The sequence below is a fragment of the Podarcis gaigeae genome (assembly GCF_964106915.1).
Source record: "Podarcis gaigeae genome assembly, chromosome: 7".
Classification (NCBI taxonomy): domain Eukaryota; kingdom Metazoa; phylum Chordata; class Lepidosauria; order Squamata; family Lacertidae; genus Podarcis; species Podarcis gaigeae.
The window spans coordinates 51,587,521-51,605,586 of NC_139683.1; the positions used below are offsets into that span (position 1 = coordinate 51,587,521).

General features: G+C 40.3%; 1 long non-coding RNA gene across 1 annotated transcript; it reads right to left on the reverse strand.

Moving 5' to 3' along the window:
• Positions 1-7,696: 7,696 nt before the first annotated feature.
• On the reverse strand, positions 7,697-10,291 carry LOC310849021. Its single transcript, XR_014566738.1, has 3 exons — positions 10,129-10,291; positions 8,988-9,084; positions 7,697-8,084 (listed from the first exon to the last, which is right to left on the reverse strand). It is a non-coding gene; the product is annotated as an uncharacterized lncRNA (long non-coding RNA).
• Between the last annotated feature and the right edge of the window lie 7,775 nt (positions 10,292-18,066).

Genomic DNA, 18,066 nt, shown 5'->3' on the forward strand with positions numbered 1-18,066 from the left:
TTCCCCATTGCTCCTGATTATCTTGCCATTTCCTTTACTTCCCGAATTTTAAACATACTTTGAATCTACTCTAATTCTTCTGCTACAGCTAAACAACCCACACTTACTAGTCTCTGGGTAGGATGAATTAGGGTGCAGGAAATCAAATATTCTAGTTCAAATAATTCCAAGGATGTAATGACCCATTTGCATTTTAATACAGATTTTGACTATCACACCTGAGACTTCCAGTAAGGCAGGGATTAAAATTTTAAAGTAATTAAGAATTGATCACCCTGTGCATTTGTTTGCTCTATTAAATAAAGTTGCTTACTCTTGTCAGCAAGAGTGAGGCTGACCCCAACTTGTCTTAAGTTATATTGTGGTTCTAGTTGTAGTAAGCATTCAGAAAGGGAGCATATATTGTTCTATTATCCACTAGGTTGCTGTCAGCCAGATGCCACTGCTCATCAACAAGGCTTGAAAGCCATAGTTACTTGTTGTTCTAGCATAATGCAATCATAAGTAAGCCCCACTGCACTGAATTGGGGGAAAAATTAAATATATTCATTGAGAAAAAGAGGACAATTCATTTCAGTGTCATTACCATAGCCTTGATAGCTCAATATGTTACAACATTTAAATAAAAGTCCCATTTATATGGGCAGTATATATCTCAACCGAACCTCAATGGTATACTTTGGAATCTCATTTGACTATCATTAATGAGCACCAAGTGAGATATCTATTGCCTCTTCATATGGAGTCTTCATTTAAATATCATCACTGATATATACCTGGAAAACAGCTCTCTAAGGCTTTGCCTAACCAGGGATCCCCAACCAAGTGACCATGTATTATGGACTACCACTTTCAATGAGGAAGTCATTTTCTTCTAAGTAAGGCATAGGATTGTGATCCTAATTTTCTGTACCTTTTTTCGGTTTCATATTTTTATCAGATGGAAATGGTGGCGCTGTGGGTTAAACCACAGAGCCTGGGACTTGCCGATCAGAAGATCGGTGGTTTGAATCCCTGCGACGGGGTGAGCACCCGTCATTCGGTCCCTGCTCCTGCCAACCTAGCAGTTCAAAAGCACGTCAAAGTGCAAGTAGATAAATAGGTACCACTCTGGCGGGAAGGTAAACGGCGTTTCCGTGCGCTGCTCTGGTTCGCCAGAAGTGGCTTAGTCATGCTGGCCACATGACCCGGAAGCTGTCTGCAGACAAACGCCGGCTTCATCAGCCAATAAAGCGAGATGAGTGCCACAACCCCAGAGTCGGTCACAACTGGACCTAATGGTCAGGGGTCCCTTTACCTTTACCTTTAATACAGAATTCTGTATGTGGCTATGTTACAGAATTATATAAATAAATTATGCTTGCTGTTCTTTGTGTCTGCAAAAGATTGGGGGGGAGGAAGGAATGAACTAAAATTTATGTTTTCTGTTTCTATTGCGTGAGTCACATTAGAAAGAAATTCAATCTGACCTCTCCTTGGGCAAATGTGATTGACAGAATTTCGGTGGATGTGGTATTAATGCATGCAAATAGCAGATTCAAAATGTAGCTTTTCTCAAGTTACATTTTATCATATTGATTTCATAGGAGTTACACTGCTATTGTACAAATTTATGGTATTAACCCAAGCAGCTACAATATGTGCATGAACCTGATATCTCCACTTCTTTTCTGTTTTCACTATTCCTTCTGTACGTGCCTAATATTGGTGCTCAGCACCAGGGTCAGCCACTGAGCTTTTCGGGTACCTTCCAAGGCCTCAAGGCTCTGGCTAGGCTCACTTCTATGCCTGCCCTGTGTTCCCCTTATTCTTTTGGTCTGACACACTCACCAAACTGATGACTGGATCTAGCCATCCTTGTATTTCCTACTATGCCCTCAACCTAGGGTCACTTTGAAGATTTATGGGAAATTGAAAAGACTGCCATATCTAGCTGCCCAAAACTACTTGAAGTGCTGTCACCACAGCCAAGAAAACCCACTAAGACCTACTGACATGGGAGGAACACACCATTCTCTAGAGCCCTCTCAGTCTTGTTGCCAGTCCTGTTGGTGGTAGAAGGCATCTCACTTAGTGGACACTATGAGTTTCAAATTAAAATCTTCATCTCCCCCACTAGAAATGGTAGATGGGCAGAGAAAGACACCTCTTTGTGCTGTGACCCTGAAGAGTGAAATCCATCCCTGTTTAGTCTTTTATATTTTTTAAAAAGTTTTCAATTTTCTTGATTAGGGGTGGGAAACCTTTTCAGATGGGGCCAGAGGCAAAAATGGATGAAGCAATGGATTTGACTATTACTTTTTGTGCTGTAGGTTGCGTTCAAGCCATGTAAAAGTCAGTGGTTTCCACACACACACACACACACACACACACACACACACACACACCTCTTGATGCTCCATCCAAGCAAGCAGGGACATGATCACAGTTGAGTAACATATTTCAGCCAAGAAAAAGTACATGAGAAAGGCATGGAGCAGGTGGGGGTATAGCTAGGTGTGGTGTGACCTGGAGAAGCATGATGTGGCGAGATTCCTGAGAACCAGACAGAGTCGGAATGGCCAAATTCATCCCTTAGGTCTGAGGTTCCTCACCCCTGCTCTAATTAATACTAAACACTAAAAAACTTTACTATTGATAATAAACATTTTAACACATAAACTTGTTTTAATAAATATTCTGGGAAGGCTTTTTTTTAAAGACAATATTATCTGGTAACTGCTAAAATATATATTTTTAAATGCCCCTTCTAAAGTATCTTTTTTTGTCACCAGTTGTTCCAGGAATACATTGTGTTTTTGCCGTCCACAGCTGGGATGTGATCCATAAGCAGACCAGCCTTTGAGTGATCAGTCCTTTCTGTAGTGTAGATGCAGGTGGCAACTCAATTCTTGACCCAATGCACATTTTTCTAGCAACCTAATCCATGAACCGGTTAATCTGCAATTCTTGACTTTCAGCCAGTTTAGTGTTGTAATGCTGAATGGTAGATTGATCAGCCTTTCCTCTCTTCTATCTTTAAAAAAATATGTAGAGTTAAGTTTTTTCATTCATCAAGATATGTTCATTTGCTCAAGCATCTTAAGACTGAATAGGCTGGTTCACACATTGCCTTTCACATTTATTGCATTTTGCCACATGGTGCTTGCATCCATTCAATCTCATCTTGCATAATGTAACAATGAGTCATAAAGAGGTTATGTGTGCCTGCTCATACATACTTAGGTTTGTTAGCCAGTAAAGGTTTTGTTGCTCTTACTCATCACACTAGGATGCTTGAACTAAAGGTGTGTGTGGGGGAGGTTAGAGTAGGATAAATGTTGGTTGAAGCCACCTTGAAGTGCAGACAATTTCCGTCTGAAATTCTAATGTGGGTTTACTGATTTGCTGGCTAGCTAGTAGAGGGGCCATGTGTTGCATTTATAAAGAAAACATGACAAATGTGTCATATACCTTCAGTGCTCTTTGTTCCCAAGGAAAGCAAAACCTAGGCACTTCCATTGAGCAGGGAACCATGCAACACTGTTTTGCATCTTATATTCCAGGGGTGAAGGGGAGCAGGGGCTTTTCTTATGAGGACAGCACTCTCAGGTTCCTGTTGATCTAAGCAATCCCTCATGGCATCTACTGATGCTTCCAAATGTGAAGCTTGTTTGCAAAACTGCACTAAGTGGCAGCAAAGTCAACAACTGCAATTCTTGTTAATGTTGAATCTATCCTTGGATAGAACATGTGATTTCATTCATTACATAGACCCTGTTTCACCACAAGGGGGACATTCCCTTTGGGGCATCCATCATTGGGCCACATGCCACTGATGGAAGGTGCCAGAGGCAAGAATGGGTAGATCAATAAATGTAAATTTTATTTTTGTGTAGGTTCATTTCTAGACACACATACCTGTGTCCTCCATCCAAGATCCATTATCAGAGTTCAAGGCATTCCAGTCAGGCAAAAGCACTCAGAGGGCACACCAGGGCCAGTGAGAGGTATGGCCTGAGGAGAGTTCCAAGGGCTACATAGGAAGGAGTGGAGAGTCCTGACACAAAAGAACAGGAGCCAACTTCTCTCTGTAACTCCAGTTTTCAACTTTTCTTTGTGTACAATAAATGTGCACAGCCATTTTCATTTATTATTTATTTATTTTGCTTCCCTCCAGAAGCACTGTTTCCAAATATACAATAAGCTTCCAGTACATGGAGGTGATTACCACATCTGCATTCTTAATCATGTGCTTGCCAGCATCAGCACAAATCGCTTTCTTATTGTTGGGGAATTCTTTCCTTGCTGAAGAATTCAGAGTCTCAAAGTACAGCAGCAAAGCTTAGTGGCTGAGGCCTATAATGAATAGGAGTCGGGGATCATATTTCCCTTTTCTGAATTCTGTAAGATAATCTGAAGCTAAGGCTATTGCCAGTTCCCCTCTCACACATTTGTCATGAAAATCTGCTTCTTGAGCTGATGTTGGGGGCAGACTTTTTTCCATAGCTCGGCAAAGTTTGATTTAAGCAGCAAAAAATCCTCATTATCCAATAGCAGATATAAATACAAAATACATATACACATGCATGCAGCAGCTTTTGCCAGTGACCTTAAATAGCACATACATTGCACTATGTCTATAAAAGTACATTGGCACACATATTTTAGTGCTGGGTGAAAATTGCCTCCATTCTGTGTGGCAAAATAACAGGGATACTGGATTTCCTCTGCAGGGGAACAGAAATTCTCCAATGTTTCGGGATGGCTGAAAAAGAAATTCTCTTCTGATAAATTTTGGTGTAGTTAATATTGAATGAAATTATATTCATGTGGAATACAGGAAGTAGTGGACTAAGAGAGGATGATCAGAAGGCTTAGGGGACAAGCCCCACTGCTTCCTTCAATCACTATTAAACAATAACAACCAATAATTAAATCTGGAATCACAGCTGCAATACTTTATTCATTGTAGAGACGTTGGAGGGCACTTCAGCAAATATTCTCTGGTTTGTCCCAATGAATTTCTCCAACAGTTTGGAGGGAACAAAAAAAGAAAAGGAAAAAAAAAGACACACACACCCAAAATACTTTTTTGAGAAATTTCAGCCCAACCCAATTTTTTTTGGTAACACAATATACTTAGGATTCTCAGGGGAAGCACATGTTATACAGAAGATACAGTAAATTTATTCTTTGTTGCTGATGGATCATATATTACATGTGTTACATGTATGAACCACATGTGTGTTCAGCATGGATATAACCCCAACATGTACCTTCTGTGAGAAGAATGAAAACTGGAACGTAGAGACTGATGGATGTTTAAAAGATTTTCAAATATTTAATCTTTTACCCAATAAATAACTTTTCACTCTAAGAAACTCTCAAAAATGTGTGTTGTTATAAAGAAAAGATGGAGAGTACATGGCTTTATGTATGGGCAATCTATCTGGAGATATTTGTATTTTGAGCAGTTAGTGATCTGACATGTTTATCCTTCCTGCCCCCTGTTCCTTCTTTTTCCCTATCTCTCGTTCAGCTCTTTGATGGCTGAGAACAGCCTTTAATGCCCTGTGGAAGGAAATGATTGTGCTGGGTACCTTCACCTTCTTTGATGTTAGACATTTTTTGGAGAATGTGAGGCATTGGGAGAGGTGGCTAATGAATAATCTGTACGTAGTCAGTCGAGCAAGCCACGCAGGCTAAAGGCTAGCTATCTATAAATCAGATGGTGTTGGGCAGAAGCTCATGCATGGACTGATGGCCACAAGGCTGTGCAAACTGAGGCTACCTGGGGAAGTCACTTCGCCACTTCTTAAGGGCTTCCAGATTGAGGTGCTTGCTTTGTATGTATATATCACTTGCTGTTTACAATAAAATCTTTAACCTTCTCACTCACTTGTGTTTTGTATTACTTCTGAATCCCATTTAAACGAACCACCTTGCATTTGTCACGACACTTTAACAGTAGGTTTTGTTGTTGTTTAGTCATTTAGTCATGTCCGACTCTTTGTGACCCCATGGACCAGAGCACACCAATCACTCCTGTCTTCCACTGCCTCCTGCAGTTTGGTCAAACTCATGCTGGTAGCTTTGAGAACACTATCCAAACCATCTCATCCTCTGTCCTCCCCTTCTCCTTGTGCCCTCCATCTTTCCCAACATCAGGGTCTTTTCCAGGGAGTCTTCTATTCTCATGAGGTGGCCAAAGTATTGGAGCCTCAGCTTCACGATCTGTCCTTCCAGTGAGCACTTAGGGCTGATTTCCTTAAGAATGGATAGGTTTGATTTTCTTGCAGTCCATGGGACTCTCAAGAGTCTCCTCCAGCACCATACAAAGTGATAATATGCAGGCAGCACCCAGTCATAATACACTGACACACTCTTAGCCCTAAAGAATAAAGATAACCTAAATTCCCTTAAGGTATGCAAAAGGAAGTGGGTGTAACCAGCAGTACAGACCAACAGGAAATAATGACAGGAGCAAAGCTTATACTTTTCCAAAAGACAGCCAAGATGCATGGTCAGGATCAAGATTCTAATCACTGCTTAAGGGTTAAGCTGAGCTCTTCTTTTCCCACTATAGCCTTGCATTTTAGTCAGGTCAAGAACACCCTTACCCACTCAGGTCAGAGCTTCATAGCATTGTCAATTTGGAAGTGTGGGGTGGAACGGTGCATTGCCAATTTGCCATTGAAAGTGCTATCACTTAAATTCTTTTGGTTGTGTGTCCTGTATGTCTTGGTGTTCTTTGTGCACATCCTGCAACTCCTGTACATTTGGTTGGGTGTACGTGTACAAGACTGTGGGGAGCCAAACCCATTTTTGATGAACCAGCATCAAAGAAGCCCCCTAAGGGTTGGCCAAGAATAGATGTGGTCCTTGGGCAAAAAAAGTGGGAGTTAGCTATTCCTATGAAAAACATAGCCTCTCATCACTTAAGAAAAAGGAATAATAAAATATACGATCTTATCATTTTGCATAAAGAAGTGAAAAGGGCAGCATTCAGGTGACTATAGAAAAATAACAAATTTTGATTAACTTTTCTATGCCCTTAATCCAAACCATTCTACATTTTGTTATTCACATTCAGAATACTTTCGACTTGCATTTCTCGCAAAGCAGCTTCAAGTACCACATGGCAAACTACTTTTAAAACACATGGAACTTCCAAAAGTTACATGCTTTTCCAAGAAATATAAATAAATGAGCCACAATGAGCCTAAAGTACATTTTTGGATTGTGACATCCACCTAATAAATATCTCTTTCCATCTATCTGTATTGTAAAGTGGTTCAAATGTGCTGTTGAATTTTCATTAAGAATGAGTTTTTAATGAAAATAGACTTTTGCAGAGTGCAGTTAGCACCAGATTTATATAATCTGGCTGGCCCATCATGATTGTAATGGTTCTTTACCTATGTGGTGCTTTCTCAAAGCATGCAAATCGCCCTAAGTTTTCATTTTTATCTCCTATTGAATTCAGTAATATATCCATTGTATCAATGGCATCTTAAATCTATGTAGCATATGCTTAATCAGCAATGTGACCAAGAAAGATTATGGATGTCATTCCTGCAAGGAAAAGCAATATTTCAAGCATAATATATAAGTGTTGTCAGAGACTTGCAATGGTGATTTAGTTTGTACACACGACTTTATTCAAAATGTAGGAGGCGCCTACAAAGAATATATGAAAAAGCACACTCAAGGGTTGGAATTTTGTTTTATTTTTATTTTTTATTTTTACAGCATAGTCTCCTGACAAATACTAGTCTAGTGCAGTTAAGGAGTGGTTGAGCATTAAGTGAATGTACAGATGATCACATGTGACTATACCAAAGAAATCCATTGGAACATCAGATAATCAAATAGGAGTATAAAACCCCCTTCATAGTAGCAACTAGAACATAGAGTCATGCAGATTTTCCAGTTACATTCTGTTATAGTTGCATGGGTTTGATGTTCATATTTTGCTTCACTCATCTTCCAGTTCAACTTGCATATTTTCTAAAATTTTACAGTTGGCACAAACTTTGCAGTTCATGGCTCCCTCCACTTGGATCTCTTTATTCACCTTCTGTCCTCTCCACTACCTGCAGCTGGACAAAGCCCAGTGACGAGGGAAAAGAAAGATGTTAAACAGAAACCATGGCAAGCTGTGCATGTGTAATCTCAGCAAAGCCTTAGGATCAAGATCCAATGAATGACAGATTACTAGCTCAGTGATGCTACTCCAGAAGCAGGATCAAGTTATTCCGAGCCCCAAACTTGGGTAAAAAATTAATCCCATTCATGCAAGGGTGGATTTAGGGCTGTTGGAATGGTGCACATACATTGGATGCTGAGCCAAGGGGGCGCGTCTCAAAGTCTGGTAAGCAAGGTGCTGGGCTTTGGGGAGGAGGCATGAGGCTCTAACAGGCAGGGCTGTCTTCAGCATATGTGGTGCCGGGGTACAAAGATCCACTCGGTGCCCCCCCCCCAGGTTGCCCAGTTCCAGGTGTGCAGGAGGGCAGAGCCAACTGGTCACCTCAGCGTCTCGCTGGCTCAGTCGCCCCCAAACTTGCACAGCAGAAGAGCCTACCACAGCGCTCCGACCAATGGGCAGGCTCTTCCCTGGACTCAACTCTTGGGCCCTGGAATCTCGGCCTCGTGCCCGGGTGCCCTACTACACCCCTAGCACATATGGGTAAGACGGCCCTGCTAACAGGGTCCTGTAGTCTTCCATCCTCCTTTCCTTACCCTAGTTTGTACTTTCCCAGCTTTGGGAAGGAGGTGGGAGAGTGCTTGGACCCTACCAAAGCCCTAACATCTCATTTCCAAAGCTGGGTACCTAATTACCTGTCTTTGGGAAGGCAGTGTGAGGATGCGGGGGGGGGGGGGGAGGTTTGTCTCCAAACTTTGGCCTTGCACAGGGCACCATAGTACCCTCGTCCACCACTGTATTCAGGCATTCCCCCTCATGCAGTTAGGATCATATGAGCAGGGAGAATGGGCTATGCTACCTTTCTCTTCTGCTCTGTCATTGTTAGGGCACGTCTGAAGACTTTCAGAATGGAACAAATGTTAGTGCTTCTAGTCTTTGGGTTGTGAGATAACATGCTATAATACAGAGGAGAGACAAAAACAGAGTCATGGTTTGTAAATCAATTAAGAGGGGGGGAAGTCAGATTCATTTTAGGCATAAAATTGATCATTTTCTGGTGCTTATTTCTGTTTGTAAACTTCATATTTTCTTTCAGCTTGCTCAATATTGCTATATGGTCCATTCTGTTATGTCAGTAGTTTTGCTGATTCTTGTCTCTTCCTATAAAATTACAGCATTCGAGACAGAAGATGTGATGAAAGAGGCTTAGTCTTAAGAATCAAGCTTCTGGAATGGAAGAGAAAAGAATAGTGATGCTGAACATTAATAACACATTCTGAAATGAAATCTCTGCACAATAGGAAGAGTGTCAATCCAATAGACAATTCAGAGGGAAGAGCTGTAGCTCAGTGGTAGAGAACATGTTTTGCATGTGAAAGTGTTCAGATCTATCGCTAACATCCTGGGACCATGCAGGACCTCTACTAGCAGTACTGAGATAGGAGGACTAATGGTCTGACTCAGCATAAGGCAGCTTTCTGTATTCCAAAGATAGTTGGTTAATAAAGAAAGGACCAACAAATGGTATTCTGGAAACCAAAAGTCCTGATCTACTGCTTATCATTAAGAAAGCCTCTTTCACCTTTTTTTCACCAGCTGTATGGCGTTGGATCCAAAGATGCCTTGCCGAAAAGAAAGGCACTTCTGCTCAGGTAAGTTAGCTCTTCTAAATTCTGCAGCACCTTTCAAAAAATGAAATGGAAGCCTTGCCAAAGGTCAACAGAGTAGCTGGAATACTTATTAGCAGCAAGAAAACAAAAACGTGTTGTGGTGTGTTTATTGGCTTACCAATTTGTAGCCCAATGTCTAGTACAGGTGTATAACCATAGGACTCAACTCCTACGGGCGGAGGTCCCTTTGACCCACCCAATAAACTTTTTGAGGGGGCCAGGGACCCCAAAAGTTCTCAAATGGTGCGTGTAGACTGTAGAGACACTCCTGCTTATAACAATTTGTGACAAACCAGCTACAGTGGTCTGCCAGGACATCCTATCTTGTACCTCTCTTAAGGCAGCAAAAATAGGGATGTTGTCGAGCATCTGGCAAGGTAGTCAGCTAGGTTTAGCTTGGTGAGTCGCAAGCTGTGCACAATTGGGGCACATTCACACCATACGTTAAGGCCACAATGATACTACTCTAAGCAGCCATGGCTTCCCAAAGGAATTCTGGGAGCTGCAGTTTGTTAAGGCTTCTAAGAATTGTCAGGCAGCCCCTAATCCCTTCACAGAGCTACAATTCTCAGAGTGATTTAACAATCAATCCCTCTCCACAGGGAACTGCAGCGATTGTAGCTCTGGGAGTAGTATAGTGGTCTCTAAACAACTTTCACTCCCCTGAACAAACTACAGCTCCCAGAATTCTTTGAAGCCATGCCTGTTTAAAGTGGTATCATAATGTGTTACATGTATGGTGTGAATGTGGCCCAAGTGGTATACTTTATCACATGCTTGAAGAAGTCTGGGAAAGTGATAATAAGCTGACTAGATATTCCAATGATTTAGGGCACACTAGAAAACAATTTAGTTCTGCAAGATGAAAACCAAATACTAATCACATTTGTACTCAAGCATACAGAATGCAATTCAGCATGGTCTTGGAAAGGGGTTCCCTGAGTCTTACCTACCAAATTTCCAGGGTAGTGCTGGGCCTGCCTGTCATGTTGACCATTGGAAGTTTTCCATTGGGAAATGACAAGATGTAACTCATATCAATATAAGAAACCAATGTTTCTCTCCTTTTCCCCCTCCTGTGCTTTCTAGTCTCCCTGCCCTTGCACTCTTCTTCCTTAGCGTTTCAGGCAGCTTCAAACTCCACCCCACCACTAGAACTTAAAGCATTCTAGAGCCTGCTCTGCTAGGAAAAGATGGAGATTGGAGACGTGGCCTCATGCTGTTTCTTTCTAATATTATTCAGAAATAGCGCTCATTTACACATATATTTTCTTCAGAACTTGTTACAGTTTTTCTCACAAGTCTTTTCCCTTCTCCTTTTAAGCTTAGTTATATTAGCTTGTAATTATTCATTTTTTTAAAAAAATTATATATTAGTAAGTCTCAACCTGGCAAATGACGTTCTGAGCATCTGTCTGAGTCCACCCCTGTCAACACATTTTTAAAAAGAACACAAAGGGATCTTTTAGTTTTAAATTTCATTTTGCAAACTGCCGCTCTACTATTGTTCCGTTTCATCCACTGTTTGAGAACCTTTTCAAGGAATCAATGTTGAATTTAACCCCTTGACTTTAGGTGAAAGTAAATGGATTTCAGTGTGCCTAATTCTGGTGGATTGTGACCACAACACATAGGCAAACATTTAAATCCTAAGAAATACTGCATTTTTTCAGGGGGGAAACCCAGTTCTTACATGCTAGAATTTCAGAACTCCTTTGGGGTTGGATGTTATTTTTAAACACACTTGATCCTGAGATATAAATTGTTGGAAGTGCAACCGCACAGATCATTCACTGTGCAATTTTAGAGTTATTAGTAAATCAGCTAACCAAGTTGTGGTGTTGCTTAGCAACCAGGCAGAGACAGTTGTGGAGGAAGGGGGTGTCACCACTGAGAGGGGTGACAAAATGCCAGGTGGCACTCACCGTGGGGCCTGCAGTGACGCGGTGACTTGGGCGCCTGCAGGCTCCGCACTGCCCCAAATGGTCCGCCCGCCGCCTCCCCCTCAGCTGTAGGGTGGCTGAGTGGGAGGAGGCTGGCAGACTCCTTGGAGGCCCCATGGAGTGTCCTGCCCCAGCTGGCCCTGCCCCATGCGTGGCTGGCCCTGCCCCTGGGCACAGGGCATGTGCGCCGCCCCAGGCGTCCAATCGGCTTGCTCCGTCGCTGGGCAGAGTGGAATGAACTTTACTGAGATGGCATGTGCTCTGATTAACTGTGAAATTTTCCTCTATGTTTTTTTTTTTTGGAAAATGATATTTATTGAAGTTTTACAGACAGAAAAAAGTTACAGAATAAATAAATAAATAAAAAATAAAAAGGTACAAAAATACAAAGGAAAAATACAAAATACATGAAAAATAAAAAGCAATTAAAAACAGACCAATCTTTTCATGTCTTATATTTCATTTACTTGTTTCCTGACCTCCTCACAACTTCCTTTTTTGTATTCCAGTTCACATGGTTAATTCAGCAAATACTTTCCCTCTTTGTTTTTATCTTAATTCTATATCTTAACATATTATAGCTTCATATTTTCATCTGATTATTAATCCATTTTTACATATTCTTTTTAACCTTGTTGCTAAAGCCATTTCATTTCAATCCAACATCATTTTAACATTCATTAATTTTACAATGTTTCTGCAAATAGTCTTTAAATTTCTTCCAATCTTCTTTCACCAACTCTTCTCCCTGGTCTTGGATTCTGCCAGTCATTTCCGCCAGTTCCATATAGTCTATCACTTTCATCTGCCATTCTTCTAAGGTGGGTAGATCTTGTGTCTAAATTTTCCTCTATGTTTGGTTGAATGTCTCCTTGCTAAGAACAAGGTCTCAAGTAAGAAAGACATAATCTCTGTGTTTCTTCCTTCTCAAATTATACATTTTTTTTGTTTCTTCAGTTTGCATAGTAAAGTATTGTCAGCATTTCCTTTCTCTCTGTGTTAGTTAAGTGACTTTGCAAACATAAATCACTCCTCCTTCTGAATCTTGCATTTAAATGAGATGACTAATGTGAGCTGTCATGGATCTTGTTCGCTGTGATATACACGAGCTCAAAAAGGGATCTGGAACACATACTTATTCATTTAAATTATTATTATTATCCCAACTTTCAATTTCAAATTTTGAAGGCAGCATGCAATATCACACTGAAGTGTCTGTTATAAAAATAAAATATACAAAGCATAAAAACACACACCAAAAAATCAGCAGCAGTAGTAAAAAAGTGGCAATAAATCATATAATCACCAATCATATCCAAAGCCTGGGAAAGTAAAAAAGTTTTTACAGGTGCCTAAAAGCCATCAGGTTTGGTACCAGGTAAACAGATAAGGGGAAGTGGTGTAGTACAGATCTTACTATAGCGAGGGTTTTTTCATATATATATATATATATATATATAATCAGTGATTTAAAAACATGAATCTTCCTGATGAAAAATAAGAGCTGAGCCAGAGGCTACAGGGAGCAGTGAGGTCGCTTGTAGGCAGCAAATCATAGACAGAGAACTTAACAGAATAACAAACAAGAACTGGGATTTATTTAACAAGCAGGGGAGAGCAAACAAAAGGGGTAAGTCAGACAGTATGTTGTTTAAATTAAATATTTCAATAAAAACAGAAGGAGATGGATTCTAATAAAATAGTGATCTGCAGATGAATGATTAGACCTGTTCACCAGATGAGTCACTGGCTGGCTGGGATGCAGCCATAAGCCTCTGTTTTGGTCATAAATGTGGATCTGCTTTTGTTGCTGAACAAATGTTACATGTTCTTTCCTCATTAAGGCCAGCACCATGATGGGGGGGTGGGGCTTACTTGGGTTGGCCCCTACCACTATTGGTTCCTGGCAGCTGCCTTGTGTACCATTTGATGGAAGGGCAGGGTGAATTTTAACAAAATAAAATTCACCATCACTGTGGCCTTCTTCACCTCTTCTAGCAATGTTCAGCTATGCATCTCTGAATTTCCTCCACCAAGACTTCCCAGCTCTCCCAATCTCCACTGGCAAAACTTTTCCAAGATCTTCTCAGTTGGTCACCCGTGGTGGGTCCTACTAGTGCTGTGCTCCAGGCATCCCACAGACAGGGTGACTTCCTTCCTTCCTTCCTTCCTTCCTTCCTTCCTTCCTTCCTTCCTTCCTTCCTTCCTTCTTATGTCTATAACCCACCTTTCCTCCAAAGAGCTTGGTATGCACGGCTCTCCTGCTCTTCATTTATTCTCACAAAAGTGGGTTAGGTTGATAAACTATGACTGACCAAGGTTAGCCAGGAAACTTTATAGCTGAATGTGGATTTGAACCCTGGTCTCCCAAGTACTAGTGCAACACTCTAACCAGTACACCATGTTAGCCTTATATAGCAGTTTGTTTAATGTAGCATGTTCAACTGATGTATTTTTTTAAAAAGTCTGTTATACAATATATACATTAATTAGGTTTTAGGCTGCAATCCTATGCACATTGACTTAGGAGTGAACCCTAATGGACAGTGTTTGACTTCATTCTGAGTAAACATCCAAAGGACTGCCCATAAGATAGCCCCACTGAACACAGCGGAACTTACTTCTGAGTAAACATGGATGGAATAGCACTGTATGTTACTTCTCTGCAGTATTCTCTTCTTTTTGCTTCACTTCCGCAACCTCTGTTGTTATTCAAAACTATATGTCAATTCAATATGAACATTTATTTATGTGCATGATCCAACGATTTGTGCTTGAACCGGTAATAAACATAATGGCATTATTAGAATTATCTGTAATTTCAGTAGAGACATAGTCTTGCATTCTGTAATGATACAAATACATTTCTGTAGAGAGGAGATAATGACAATAAGTGCTGAATAAAATATAACATAATTTTATTTTAATTTTCCTGTGGTTGTTTATAATTCTGACCTAGAAATAGCCCCTACCAGAATAACATGGTAAACTGTACAAGGAGCATTATATTTTAGAAATTGCAAAATGTGTATTCGTAAACGTTGTGATAAAAATAAATATCAGACTGTCTATATACCAAAGACATGTTTAGAATGCAGCACATTTTTTTAACGAATGATCGTATCTATCAACTACATTTGCAAATGTAAAAAATATTTGCATTCATCTACCTATCTTAGTAAGAGTAGAAATGGATTATGACTCCATGAAGCTTGATCTGAAAGAACATATCCTTAATTCATTTGCCCGTGTCATCTCATCTTAGATGCAAAACTTTAGATGTAACTAAAGTAATGGCATGGTAAACATCCTACATATGCATAGCATAGATGAAGAAAAACATGTGCAGGAAGTGAACAATTTATAGCTGCCATTTAAGATCAGATATTGCTCATGAATAACCACAGCAAATTCATCACATAACTACAGATAATAACAAACAGTGTAAATGGTGTCAACATGCAGAATCAATAGATCACTTCATGGCAAGTTTCCCTGTACTGTCAAATACTGATTGCCTAGCAGCCAGGAAACATGGTAGAAAATAAGCTTGCAAAAATATCCACAACGAATTAGCTCAAGAATTCCAGAGTGGGTGCCGTGTTAGCCTCCTGCAATGAAACAACAAAAGATGTTTTAACAATAAACCATTAACCTTTGGTTTTAACATGTTCTGTTATGGGCTTTCCACATTCATTCTAAAGGTCCGAAAATGCCAGGAAATTACAGCTATGAAAGGCTGCACCCTTAACAGAAGTGTTATTTCAGCAATATTGATGGGCTACAATCTCCTATGTTGTGATTAATAACAGCTTCACAACTGCAATGGAGCTGAATCAGATACTTCTCTGATTCAGTGGGACTGACTGTCATTGTGATGGACTGAAGTCCCAGATTTGTCTGTTCATTGAAACAGATATGTGGAGTCTAGGCAACTAAAGCTATTCTGCAACTGAAGCTACCATTGCATGTTGCAAGTACATGGAACCAGGAACCACTAGCATACATATAGAATGATACAGCTGGAAGAAGCCTTGAAGCTCAACTAGGCCAACTCCCTCTTAGTGCTGGATGGTAGTAGTAGTAGTAGTAGTAGTAGTAGTAGTAGTAGTAGTAATAATAATAATAATAATAATAATTTTATTTTTAATACCCCACACATATGGCTGGATTTCCCCAGCCACTCTGGGTGGCTTATAGCATATTAAAACAAACAAACAAACAAACAAAACAACAGACATAAAAAACTTCCCTAAACAGGACTGTCTTTAAATGTATTCTAAAAGTCAGATTTCCTTGACATCTGGTGGGAGGGTGTACCACCAGGTGGGTGCCACTGCCGAGAAGGCCCTCTACCTGGTTCTCTGTAACTTCACTTCTCGCAGTGAGGGAACTGCCAGAAGGCTTTCAGAGCTGGACCTCAGTGTCTGGGTTGGATGATGGGGGTGGAGACGCTCCTTCAGGTATACTGGGCCGAGGCCGTTTAGGGCTTTAAAGGTCAGCACCAACACTTGAATTGTGCTCAGAAACATTCTGGGAGCCAATGTAGGTCTTTCAGGACTGGTGTTATATGGTCTTGGTGACTGCTCCCAGGCACCAGTCTAGCTGCCACATTCTAGATTAGTTGTAGTTTACAGGTCACCATCACATAGAGCACATAGGTGAAGTATTCTTCCTAATGCCTCCTATGCATCTCTCACACAGGCTTTTGGTTACATGTGTAATCCAGAAACATCGTATAAGGCAGATTAATATTGCCCCGTAGTGTAGAATCTGCAGAAGAGATGAAGAAAAGAGAATAGTGCCTTACTTTTAAGCACTTTGTGAGTTTGTGGTACAAGCTTTGGACCACGTAGGTTATGGAGCTGCATTGTAACTATGTGCAACCTTAGTCAAATGGAAACCATATGTAAGGTATAGGGTTAAGACTTGGTAGTTCTCCATAATATTGCTGTGTGAGTGACCATTTTGTTGAAACTCTTGCCTTTTAAGTCATTAGATAAAGCAATGTACATAAGGGACTGTGAACAGACACACATCCTTATGTAAGTAGTAAATCTCTCTTCCAAAATTCTCAGTGGTCATACTGATCTTTACCATAACCACTTCCTCAAAGAATTTGGTGCAGTATATCAGCACACTGCTGTTTTCAAGGTAGAATCGTGTGGGGAAAGAAGTGAAAAGAGCATTAGAAAATGGGTCAGAAATGCTAGCAATATAATGAGTAAAGCTAACACAATATTACCATGTCTGAATTCACCCATAGAAACCTTCTGGACCATACAACAACTTCATACGGAATGTGAACTTCCTTCGACTACTTAACTGTCTAGATTTTCAGTTACAACACTCATGGCCTACAATGCAAAGGGCAAGGAACGGCATGTCTTTCACTGTAAAGTCTCAATTCGATGATTATTTTTTATGCACTACAAAGAAGAGATCTTTCATCAGAAAATGGGATTGTGACATACACACAACACATACTTTTGGCTCTCCTTTGTGCAATGAAAATGGATCTAAATAGAAAGATAATTGGAAGACCGATTTTTAAAGAAATCAAATAGCTTACAGTTGACTTTGCTTTAATATTTCTCAAGTTCCAAGATAAAAGGTAGTCTTTGTCTGACAGCAATCATTGTTTGGGCTGTCATCACCCAGGTCAGCTATTTCATCACTTTACAGGTTGTTTTTTTAAATGGAATACCCAACAAACTGCTAAAATTCATCAAAACTCTGAGAGAAAAGATGTATTTTTCCAAGTGACATTCTAAGGCTGCAACTCTATATTCACTTATTAGTGAATGAACCCCATTGATAGATTTTTGACTTACTTACAAGTAGACATGCAAAGGATTGCATTGTTAGGCTGCAGCACTGTACCTAACAGTAAGCCTATTGAACTAAATAGACCTACCCCTAAGTACACATTTACAGGATCGTGATACTAGTCTCCTGTTTCTATATATTATAGTACAGTAAATGACAAGAAATTGAACCACAGCTAGCTAGACCACTGAACTGTCCTCACACTCCTGGGATAAAACCATCAAATGAAGTAAATCATTAAAATTATGGGATATGCTGTTCATATATTTATGTGCTGTGACATTTTTATTTACTTATTTAACCTTTTCACACTCAGTGCAGGTATATTTGCTATCAAGGTGAGACCTAAAAAGTGTTAGGATATTTCCGTTCCACCTTAAAAGGGAGCAGGCTTTGTGAGTCACAGAGTCTGCGTATTTCCTGTTCACAGGATGTTTATGTCTTCTGTTGTTTTTCGTTTCTGTGTTGTTGCCTGAGCAGACCGAAGCAGGCAGTC